The 12,604-nt window shown below is 35.9% G+C and overlaps 1 protein-coding gene and 1 pseudogene across 7 annotated transcripts in view; one reads left to right on the forward strand and one right to left on the reverse strand.

Moving 5' to 3' along the window:
• Positions 1 to 12,604, forward strand: part of NSD1 (nuclear receptor binding SET domain protein 1) — a 121,852-nt gene that overhangs the window by 32,349 nt on the left and 76,899 nt on the right. The window lies entirely within an intron of this gene.
• Positions 7,036 to 7,715, reverse strand: LOC116148464 (large ribosomal subunit protein eL6-like; annotated as a pseudogene).

The following is a 12,604-nucleotide window of genomic DNA, read 5'->3' on the forward strand; positions in this document are numbered from 1 at the left end:
GCATCTGGGCTGGGCTTCCACTGATAGTCTCCTAGCCCAACCTTACGGTGTGGTCTCATACCAGTTTCCACTACTAACCTAGCAGCTGCTCTGCTTTCCAGCTTTTACTAGACCACTAACCTACTTTTCCAATGTCTTTTCCCAAGACTTCAATGATTCCCTTTGATCTATTGTCCAGGCTTTCTCTTTGATCTATTGTTCCTGGGATCTAGCCAATAAGCAAGGATCATTTCTTACTCAGTAACAATTAAGTTTCACACAATAATGTTTAGTCTTTTGCCTTAGATTGCTGCAGTCTAAAATTGTAATGCTGCCAGAAATAATTTGTCTAGTTACTCTTTGCTAGATTTTCTTACCTGGGTCCCAGATCCCCTTTTTCTTCTCAGTGAAAGTTAACAGACTGAGCTCTGACTCCTGTCTACCAGGTGGAGAAGATTGGTGGGAGGACACTCAGGTAGTCAGGTAGTCTAGTTCATCCTTTGTTCTATGGTTGGTGTGGTGGAGTAGGGGTCAGAAGGTGCTTTCCTCTAATCCCTGCTTTTTGCTAAAGGGCTCTAGACCTCTGACAGGGTCCCTCAGCCTCTGTCTCCTTGTCTGTAAATATGGGATAATAAAATCTGTGCTGCCTACCTCATCTGGTTGTTTTTGAGATACAGTGGATGCTGACAGAGTTTTGACAACTAGAACACACACATCCATTTATTAGGTTATGTGGCTTATAGTAGTATTTTACTTCATCATACTATTCTATAGTTCAACACTTCCTTTGGAATTTTGAGTTGAGACAGGGAAAGGAAATCACAGTTCTTTTACAAGGTAGAAGAATTGTAATCTCTGACTAATTTTTAGCTGATTCATTTATTTTTGATGCCCTGTAGAGAAGAGTTAGAATTGTTCAGTCAAAACAATTTCCTACTGAATCAGGGGCAGTAGCATCCTACTTTTACATGCAAAGAAACAAGCTCAGAGAGAGAAGGTGATGTTCCAAAATCTCACACAGGTGGTTAAGGGCGTAGCAGGAATTAAGCCGATGCATTTCTAGCATAACATAGAGCTTCTGTGTTACGCTGGCATAGGAAATATGATTCAGTGTGTATAATTCCTCATTTAATTTTAAGCAAATGTAATGTATGTAGGAAATTAAGGTTTCAAAGATTTAGTGGATTACAAATGCACAGAATAGAATAGATATTTATCTTCTTAACCCTTCTTATCCCACAGTCTTGGGCAAGTCCTTTGGTCCCTCTGTCCTTTACATTCTGTTTGGGAATAGTTTATCCCTCAGAGAGGACGTTCTCTGCATTTTATTTTTCCTTACAAAGGAAATGTGTGTTAAAATTTACTTAAAAATATTACGCAAGATATACTAAAAACCATAGAGTAGGATACTTTAAAATAGTTAAAAAGGTGATTTTTGTGATGTTAATTTTAGCTCAATTTAAAAAACTATGCACATAATACATGTTCACTGTACAAAACTTAGAAAATGCAGATGAGCTAAAATGACTTGGTAGTAGCCACAGGTCCACTTATTACCATTCCAGCCTCTGTCCTTCCAGACTTTTCCCTGTGTGTGTATGCATATGAAAATACATCTATAAAATCTGAGGTCTTTGTATACATGCCTTTTCCCTTACTACATATGTATAAAGTTTCTGAATAGCATTCCAGTGTATAGATGTCCTATAATTTATTTAGCCAAGTTCCTGTCCAGCATCTAGATTATTTCCATTTCTTGGCCATTTAACAAGTGATGAGACTAAGTTACATTTAAAGTACTGCTGTTCTAAACTATGCCAAATTCTCTCAAATAGTTTCTGAGATTTTTTTTTAATTGAAGTGTAGTTCCTTGTTTCTGAAATTTTAGTCATCAGTGCCCTCCTTGGCTCAAGAAAAAGCTGTTGGCAAACCAGAAAATGTGCTGACAGCTGCAGAACAGCTTCAGTGGCTTTGCTAGTGTGAATGGACTTTTTAAGGTTAGTTGTTCTTGATCGGGAAATATTTGGGTTTCCAAAATATTTGGGGGAATGTGGTCATATGTAAGTATTTTGGAAAATTCATTTGTAAAGTGTAGAATCCTATGTAAAAAAAGTTCTGGTTTATTTTCTGGGAATTAGACTGGTGTAATGTTAAAAGCATCTTTTTTTGGAGTCAGGTTTGAAGCCCTTCACTGATATTGGTACTAGTTTGGAGAAACTGGGCAAATGACTTAATTTCTGCTTCAGTTTTTGCATCCATGATATGGAGAAAAATACGTTCCTAGCCTATTCTTAGAAGCTACTTTAAAGCCAGAGGTAATTATTAAGTGGTAAGTGTTCAGCAAAGTGCCTGATTTTTATTGTGCCTAAATGTAGTTGGCTAGATCACTATGCTTCATGCAGTTATTTTACTTAGTAATTACTCAGTGTACGATGTGGTTGAGATGCACTTTAAGCCTCTTCAGTTCTGACTTGAATGAAACGCTGTTGTAAGACTGGACTGGAGAGTTATTTTGGTTTGTTTTTTGTATCTTTGAAGAGGCTGGGGACCCTGGGGACCCTAGAATGATTTTGAGCGCTCACACATGATTATGAATGCTTAGACTGAAGACAGCCAGGAATCTTTCCAACACATAGTAACAAAACATTAAAAGTGGGTTCCACTTTCACTTGTGTGTAGAAGGGTTGAAGTTAGAGCTGAAAGAGGCTTCAGAGAGGAAGGTTGATCTGTTATCCTTCCCAGAACCTAGGGTCAACTCCATAGCCTTGCAGAAAACCAAGTTTGTCAGGTACCCAGTTTGGGAATAGACTAACTGCAGCCTGTGCCACCATGATGAATAAATGTTGGGGAGAGACACTTCCACTGTACCAAAATAGTTGTTTTGAATAGCCAGAGTACCCCCTTTCCAAAAACCTGGATGTTTGGGAGACTAATTGGTAATCTGAAAGTTGCCTAGAGAACTATAGTTTCAAAATTTAATACTCTGTGCCTAAATTCTGCTCTGCTTTCCGTGTCCCAGATTCAGTGGTACTGCCCATTCCCACACCAAGAGGTTCTGGGGATAGAGACTGACTGCTGGCTGTCTTTGAAATAAAGACTTTTAATGGAGATGTGTTTAAATATGTCACTTATCTTTTTAAGACAAATAAAGAGTTTTGTGGATTAAAGACCCGTAAGTTTTGACAGGTGTTGAGGGGACAGAATGACACCTGATTTTGCTGCTTAGGAAATGGCTCATAGTAGCCTGTTTTGGTTCAATTAAAAACTTTGAAAAATTTTAACTGAACATGTACTTTGTCATAGATAATGAAGATACAAAAGTAAATGTCACCTTGTCCTCCTGAAGTTTAGAGATTTATGGAATAGATAAACATAAACTGGAAACTGAATATAATGTTGAGTGAAGAGATAAGCATGGGATAGTGTAGTGGAGAGGTACTCAGCCCGGCGAAGTGATGGAAGGAAGGCTTAAGGGATCAGGGAGAAAGATGAGTTCTAGGCAGAGAGGAGGTGGGAGGATAAAGAATGGGATCTAAAAGGGGAACTATGAATGGTAACACATGAGATTGAAGACAGTGTCTAGGTGCTAGCCTTATCTCATAAGAAGGAGCCAGCTCTTCTTACCTTGAGTGTTACTATCTTTTGAAGTTTGTTTTAAAAAATTTGTTTCTAGTAATAGCTAGTGACTTTCCTTCCCCAAGACCCTTCTACCTGCCCACCTTAGCAGCTGCTGCGTTTTACTCACTTCCCTCTTCCAAAGAGACTGTGAGCTCCCCAGAGGACTTGTTTGTTCCCTCCCTATATTTAGTTATATGCCACTCAGAATATTTATAAACTGCTTAAATATAAAATATTTTTCTTGAAAATAAGTGTTTACTGTAAAAAGAAATATAATAAAGAGCAAGCGAGTCTTCCGTAATTTTCACCCCCTAGAAATAATCATTGTTTACCACTTTCCAAACTTAGTAAATATTTGAATGAATGAGTGATTGACATGAATTATTTAAGCTACATTTAGTCAACTCAGCAAACATCATCTGAGCATCTGCTACTGTGTGACTAGGGAGACAGAATAAAACAATAGTCTCTACTATGAAGTGACCTCAAGGGTTTTTTTTTGTATTATTAAAACAATGTATCCTAAAATGACCAGAGAAGCAATGGGAGGAATTTAAAAGCCTGTTTGGCAAGTTTTACTTCGTTTTATCTTTTTAACCGAATTGCATAAAACAATTACATGATTCAAGAAAGTTTAAAAAGGCAAAAAAAAAAAAAAATCAGGGTTCTATACCTAACAGTTAAAATTTGCATATTTCTCTATTATGCATTTTATTTTTTCATAGTGGTAATAACATCTTCAGAGGTTTTGTATTTTTTCTTCTTTCTAACATTTTTTCTGCCTTCCCATAGTAATTTTTAATGACTGCTTAACAGACTAGCAAATTGTTCTGAGTTTGCTTAGACATCTTATAGTTTGAGTTAGTTGTTATCTGCACTTTAGTTGATACAGTTAAAGATGCAGTGAAAATGTGTTTGTAGCCTTTAGTCATTTTCCTTCTTTTAGAGTATTTTTGTAGGTTAGAATCCCAGGAATGTGAGTATTATGTCAAAGAGTACTGCCATGTTTGCTCACCAAGAGATGATACTAAAATTGATTAAACGTAGTGGTAAGTTATTTCCAAGAACTTTGCTATTTCTTTTTCTCCCCCACCCCCAACCTCTTCCCTCTGCAGCACGTACCTATGTAGCTAGTATAGTGATTGGCAAACAGGAAGCACTTGCTTTAATTTATGTATACTCTGAGTGATGCTGAAATGTAAAGTAGCAACTGGAATTGAATCATTGCTTTCTGAATGAATTACTGTCCTTTCTATAATTTCTGTTTCAGAATAAAAGGAAATATTTAAAAAGAAAAAAAAAAAGAATTGAGTAGTCGTGCTCAGGTAATTCAGCAGAGCTTAAAAAGAATTCTTACCTATTTCTGTGCTTCAGGACTTAGCCCTCAGTGGCCTTTCTCTGCTAGACTCACTTTCTTTTGAAGATCTTTTATCTTGACGGTCATGACTCCCAGTTATCTCTCTAGCTGAGATCTCCAGAACTCCAGAATCATATACATTGGCTTTCTTGGCATTTTTACTAGGTTGTGAAATTAGAGTTTTATAATTAACTTGTTCAAAACCAAATTTCCAGACATTACTTCCAAAAACCTGCTTCTCCTGTAGCCTTCTCCATTTTAATAAATGGAAACTCCATCTTTGCAGTATTTAAAGCATACACCCTTAGAGTGAGCCTTGAGTTCTCTGTTTCTATAGCATTCCCCATATCCAATCCATTAGCAGGTTTCACTGGCACTTCCTACTTCTCCCCCCTCCACCAATCCCAGCCAGGTTCACATAGCTGTTATATCTCATCTGGATTATTGCAGTAGCCTTAAGTAGGTCTCTCTGCTTTCCACCTCAACCCCCTAAGGTTGTTTTCAGTATGGCACTCAAAGTAAGCCTTTTAAAACATCAACCCTTCAAAGACTTTTACCTCAGGGTAAAAGGGCGTAATAAAACATGTCTTCCTCTCCCTGAATCCTTTCTTTGACCTCATTTGTTCCTATTTCCTGGGCCATACAGATTTTCTTGATGTTCCTTGAAAAATGCTAGAGTATATTTCTTTCTCATGATCTTTGATGTGGTATTTCATCATTCAGTTTAAAACATTTTCTAAGTTTCACTATGACTTATTCTTTGACCTAAGGATTATTTAAAGGTATATACTTCTTCATTTCCAAACATGGAAATATTCTAATAGTTATGTTTTTATAATTTTTTTTCTTGGAGGGGAGGTAATTAGGTTTTTCTTTAATTAAAATTGCATTTTGTTACATTTATTGTATGTATGTATGTATTTATTTCCTTTTTCAGTTCTATTAGGTAGAATTATTACAGTTCAATGCACATATACATTATATTGCATGTAAATAATACAGACAGTAGTACACTGCACTTATTTTTTTTTCATGGAGGTACTGGGGATTGAACCCAGGACCTTGTGCGTACAAGGCATGAACTCTACCACTGAGCTGTAGCCGCCCCCACCCCCTCATTTTTATAATTAATAAAACTTACTTATTGTAGAACAGAGGGTATATTTCAAATGTTCTAATTCTTTCAGATTGTTTGAGATACACCTTATGGACCAGTACATGGAGAATGTTTGTAAATACTCCCTGTGCTAAAAAAAAAAAAAAGTATATTTCACAATTAGAGTGTAGTAGTTTATATATATATCCAATTAGGTCAAATTTGTTATTCATGGTGTTGAAATTTGTTTAAACCTTTAGTGATTTTTTTTTCTTAGCTTATTCTTTTAATTACTGAGAGAGATTTATCTTCACTATGATTATAATTTTATTAATTTTTTCTTGTGGTTCTGCCAGTTTTTGCTTTTTGTATTTTGAGGCTATGTTGTTAGAGGCATAAAATTAAAAAAAAAATGTTTTTGGTCAAGTGAACTGCAACATTTAGTCCACTTTAATTTAATTAGGGACATTTGGGTTTAAGTTTGCTGTATTATTTTATGCTATTTATCTTACTTTTTTTCTCTGCTTTCCTGCCTTCTTTTCAATTAATTTTTTTTCTTTTCTTTCTTTCTTTTTGGTTTTATTTGAGGAGCCTAATTCTTTTTTGTTAATAGTTTTTTTGTGGGGGGGGTTAGGTTTATTTATTTATGTATTTTTTAATGGATGTACTGGAGATTGAACCCAGAACGTCAGGCAGGCTGGACGTGCTAAGCCCACACTCTGCCACTGAGCTATGCGTCCCTGCTCACCTTTCTTTTTATGTTCCTCTCACTCCCATTCAAGTTTGGGAATTACATATTTGGTTTCTCTTTGTTTGGAGGGTACCCTAGAAATTACAACAGGCCCTTCTAACATCAGTTTTTAAAATCCCTGTGCCTTCCTCCCTGACAATATGTAGACTTTAAAATATTCCTTCTTAATAATATCTAAATCCACCCCCTTTTTAAAAATGGATCAGTTATTTAATTAGGTCCTCTGTAGTAAGTTTAGAACACCAATTTGTGAGGATAAATTCCATCTGTGAAAGCAAACACAGAGTGGAAGTAGCCCTGGAGCTGAGGAACAGCTTAGGTTCTTCACAGAATTTGTGAGTCCGCAGCTTTCTGATCAACCTTGCACCGCTCTGTAATCTCATATTTCTCTTTCTTTGTGTCAAAGATCTCACCTTCCTGGTGTCTGAGCTTAGGCAGCTTCTTTTTGAAGTAAGCATCAGTGAGATGTTCTGGGATTTTCACACCACTGATGTCAGTTCTGGCGGAGGTGGCAATGACAAATTTCTGGTGTGTTCTGTGCAGAGGTGCTCAATTGAGGGACAGAGTTCTGGTCACAAGAAGTAAACCACTGCTCAGCTGCTTCAGGAAAATGACCCTCTTGTCTCTGTGGGACCCGGTGAGGATGGTGAGAATGGTCCCCGAAGTGATGCTGGTGTACAGTTTACTCACGTGCTTACTGAAGCGTTTCTTGCCGTGGCTCAGCAGCTTTCAAGGCGCATCTTCAGTAGGATAATATCTAGTCATTTCGTGAAGTTTGACCACTTGGTACCACCATTCTTGTCACCACCAACTTGTTTTGTGACAGTAGCAAGAATCCTTACCTACTTTTTCTTTTCAACCTTGGATTTAGCTGCTGAATACTTCTTCTTGTACAAGGCCTTTCTGGAATACATAGCTGATTGGAAATAGGACAGGGTTTTGGCTGCAGTGGGGCTTACCCTTCTTAACCTTTTTAACCTTGCCGCCAGCATCAGCCTTCTTGGCTTCAGGCTTTTTCTCCTTAGCATCTGGCTTCTCAGTTTTTTCACCGCCACATTGCAAGATGGTAAAGAGCAATAATACGTAAATCTTAAGAGCACTTTAACATCGTTTACTCCTTTCCAACATGGAGTATTGTTGTGAGTTCTAATTTACTGTTTTTGTTTTAGACTCCATTAGACATTGTTTTAAATAGTCACTGTTCATTTTGCACATTTATTCCTTTATTTTTCATATATCAGACCCATGATGGTTTCCTTTTGACTGAAATATGTATCTTTTAAAATTTTCCTTTCTGAGAGTCTACTGGTGTCTAACTCTCCTAGTTTTGGTTTGTCTGAAATTATATTTAGCTCTCTTTCTTGAAAGATATTTTTGCTGGATAAATAAGTCTAGATTAGGAGCTATTTTCTTAATCGCATGCAGGAAATATCGTTCCACTGTCTTCTGACTCCCATTGTTGCTGGTAAGCCAGAAGAATTAGAAAGCTTAAGCCTTTAGACATTATGCTGTACACCAGAGTACATTGTAACTGACTATACTTCAATTAAGAAAAAAAAAAAAAAGAAAAGAAACCTTGTGCCTTTAAAGATAATGTGTCTTTTTTCCTCTGGTTGCTTTTAAAGATTTTCTCTCTTTTCTTTTTTTGTCAGGGGGCAGGGTTGGTTTTGTTTTGTTTCTGAGTTTGATGTGTCTAAGTGTGGATTTTTGTTTGTTTATTCTTCTCAGGATTTGATAGTCTCCTTGAAGCAGTGGATTTAGTGACTGATAAGTTCTGGAAAATTCTCAGCCAATTTTTATTCTCTCTGCCTTATTGTCTTCTGATCTTCTAAGACCCGGATTAAGTGTATGTTGACCCTTATCATTGTGTATTCTTACCTCTTATGTCTCTTAGCTCTCTCTATTCTATTATATATTTATATGTATATATGCATATGTCAGTATGTGTCTCTTCCTGCTCTTTTTTTGTGTGTGTGGAAAAATAAAGAAGAGAATTTACTATTGTAACTATTTTCAAGTGCACAGTTCAGTGGCATTAAGTACATTCACAGTGTTGTACAAACATCACCACTATCTAGTTTCAGACCTTTTCATCACCCCAAACTGAAACCCCATAACTATTAAGCACTCTCATTTCTGCTCCCTTCAAATTTAGCTTTTTGTAGGGGCGAGCCGTTATTTCTCACTGAAATGTTAACTCCTTGAAGGCAGGTATTTTTTTCCTGTTTAGTGAACTGCTGTATTTTCAATACTTAGAATGCTGCTTGTATATAAAAATGGTTCAGTAAATTCTTCTTGAATAGGTGAGTACTAATGACAAGGGTGACATTGTAACTGTGGCATGAGAAGATCATATCAGCATAGTTAAAAATTTAGTTTCTTCTTCCAGAAAATAGACCTAATAATAACCAATTTTGCAGAGATACTGTGATGATAGCATTAATTTAGTATGATACCAGTGTTATCTGTCTCTTTGTGTATGCTTATTTTGGATATTTCATATAAGCAAAATTAAAGGATATGTGGTCCTTTGTGACTGGCTTCTTTCACTTAGCATATTCTTTAATGTTCATCCATAGCATGTATCAGTACATTATTTCTTTTCATTGTTCTTTCTTTTTTTTAATTTTTATGAGGGGGAAGTAATTAGATTTATTCATTTATTTACATTTGGAGGAGGTACTGAGTATTGAACCCAGGACCTCGTGCATGCTAAGCATGCGCTCTACCATTTGAGCTACAGCCTCCCCCTTCTTTTCATTGTTAACATTATTCCACTGTAGAGATGTATTACATTCATTTATTTATCAGTTTGGTGACTGTTAGGTTTGTTTCTTCCTTTTGGGTGTGTTGAATAATACTTCTGTGAACATCTGTGTACAAGCTCTTGTGTGGATTTATGTTTCATTTCTCTTGGGTGTGATACACCTAGGAGTAGGACTGCTGGGTCACATGGAAACTTTGTGTTTAACCTTTTGAGGAAATGCAAACTGTTCCAAAATGGGCTGCATCATTTTACTTTCCGAGCAGCAGTTAGAAAGTTTTGACTTTTCACATCCTCACCAATAATTGTCATTTTCTTTTTAAAAATTCTCTTACTGGATGTGAAGTATCTCATTATAGTTTTGATTTTCATTTCCCTCATTACCAGTGTTGTTGAGTGTACTTTCATGTGCATGTTAGCCATTTGTAAATCTTCTCTGGAGAAATGTCTATAAAATTCTTTCTCCATTGTTAGAAGATTGAGATGTTTGCCTTTTTTTATTGTTGAGTTGTAGTAGTTCCTTATATATTCCAATGTATAGTTCCTTATATACCCCAATGTAAGTCCCTTTTTAGATAATGTGATTTGAAAATATTTTCTCCCATTTTGAGTTATCCTTCTGTTTTCTTCATAGTGTCCTTTTTTTAAAATTGAAATATAGTCAGTTTACAATGTGTCAGTTTCTGCTGTGCAGCATGAAATAGTTCAGTCATACATATACATATATTTGTTTTCACATTCTCCTTCATTAATGGTTACTGCAAGATATTGAATATAGTGCCCTGTGCTATGCAGTATAAACTTGTTGTTTATCTGTTTTATATATTGTAGTTAATATCTGCAAATCTCAAACCCCAATTTATCCCTTCCTGCCCCCTTCCCCTCCTGGTAACCATAAGTTTGTTTTCTACATCTGCTTTGTAAATAAGTTCATTTGTCTTTTTTTTAGATTCCACATATAAGTGGCATCATATGGTATTTTTCGCTCTCTTTCTGGCTTACTTCACTTAGAATGACAATCTCCAGATCTATCCATGTTGTTGCAAATGGCATTATTTTATTCTTTTTATGGCTGAGTAGTATTCCATTGTATAAATATACCACAATTTCTTTATCCACTCATCTCTTGATGGGCATTTAGATTGTTTCCATGTCTTGGCTGTTGTAAATAGTGCTGCTGTGAACACTGGGTGCATATATCTTTTCAAATTAAAGTTCCTGGATATATGCCCAGGAGTGGGATTGCTGGATCATATGGTAAGTCATAGTGTACTTTTTTTTAAAAAAAAGTATATATTTATCTTTTGGGAGGAGGTAATTAGGTTTATTTTTTAATGGAGGTACTGGGGATTGAACCCAGAACCTTGTGCATGCTAAGCATGTACTCTACCATGGAGCTATACCTACCCATCTGCCTTAAATTTTAAGTCCATACACATTTTATATAATTAGTGATAAGGTAGGATTAATGTCTGTCACTTTGGTATTTGTTTTTTTATACGTCTTGTATTTATGTTCCTCTAATCCTCTGCCACTGCCTTTGTGTTAGATATTTTTTAAAAATTAAATCGCTATTTCTAGTATAACATTTTAATTCCCATGTCATTTATATCTCCCACACACATTTGGTCATTTTCTTAGTTTAATGTGAGATGACATGTTACTGTCAATAAAAAAAGGAAATGGAGATTATGAACCTAGTTGCTTTTTAGATTTGATTTAAACACTTTGGAACAAATTCTGTCCATAATTAACACTGGAGGGAAACAGTGGGTTGTCCTGCAAATAACACGGTCTTTAGAGTTAATCAAATGTTTCCTGGGACTGCCATAACAAAGTACCACAACCGGGTGGCTTAAACAATACGAATGTAATTGTCTCAGAGTTCTGGAGGCTAGAAGTCAAGCATCAAGTTGTCAGTAAGGACTGGTTCCTTCCGAGGGCTATGAGAATCTGTCCCATGCCTCTCTTAGTGTCTGGGGTACCTTGGTTTGTGGATGGCATTCTCCTTGTGTCTTCACATCATCTTCTATGCATGTCTGTCTCTGTGTCCAAATTTTCCCTTTTTATAAGGACACAAGTTATATTGGATTAGGGGACCACCCTAATTGACATCTTGATCATCTGCCAGAACACTTTTCAAATAAGGTCACATTTACAGGTACTGGAGAGTATATCTTTTGAGTGACCACAGTTCAACCCAATAGTGTTTATAAAAAAGCCTAGCACTGATATATTTCATCCAACCGGACATACAGAGAAAGCTGTTCTGAAATATGCCTATCCTGACTGTCTAAGCTTAGGGGACATTCTTCATTCCAGTATTCCGTGATACTCTCCAAGTGTCTAGGGGTCAGGAATTCATCTTTGTGTTTCTCGTTGAGCTTTGTGTGTAGATACTTAATTGAATTATGAGCTTTATAAGAAGTTATTTGGGAGTCTTTCCAAGTTGAATTTTTAAGCCGTATGACAACAAGAGTTGTATTCCCCCCCAACCCCCCTTTAGTTTTACCTTGTTGTTACTTTCTCTCTTTTCATGTTTTGGAGGCCTCTCTTTGGTCTAGAATTCTTTCCTGTTTCTAGTTTTTTATGTATTAAGGTCATTTGGATTTAGATGTTGTTCATTAATAATTTGTATCTGTATAGACATTTTTTTCCCAGTGGGTTGTATATATTGTTTTATTTGGTCATCACGGTAAATGATTTAAATAATTAGCAGAAAATGAATGTTTCAGGTTTATGAACATCTTCACCCATGATACTACTAGTTTAATGAAACTATACTTTTGTGTTTCTCAGTGACTTTATTGTTTTTAATCATCATAGTTTTAGCATAGTTTCTAAATAGTTGGTATATTGTATGTGTGGCTGTATACTACATTTTCAGTATCCCATAACTTCATTTGCATTTTGCATATTTCATTGAGTTTTCAGCATAATTTAAGATGTCTCTTGTTGGATGTTAACTTTTTGTTGTCATAAGTAACAGCTTTAGATATCTTTCTACAATTCTTTTACTTGTTTAGATTATTTCCTTTG

This window comes from Camelus dromedarius, chromosome 27 (assembly GCF_036321535.1).
Source record: "Camelus dromedarius isolate mCamDro1 chromosome 27, mCamDro1.pat, whole genome shotgun sequence".
Lineage (NCBI taxonomy): Eukaryota > Metazoa > Chordata > Mammalia > Artiodactyla > Camelidae > Camelus > Camelus dromedarius.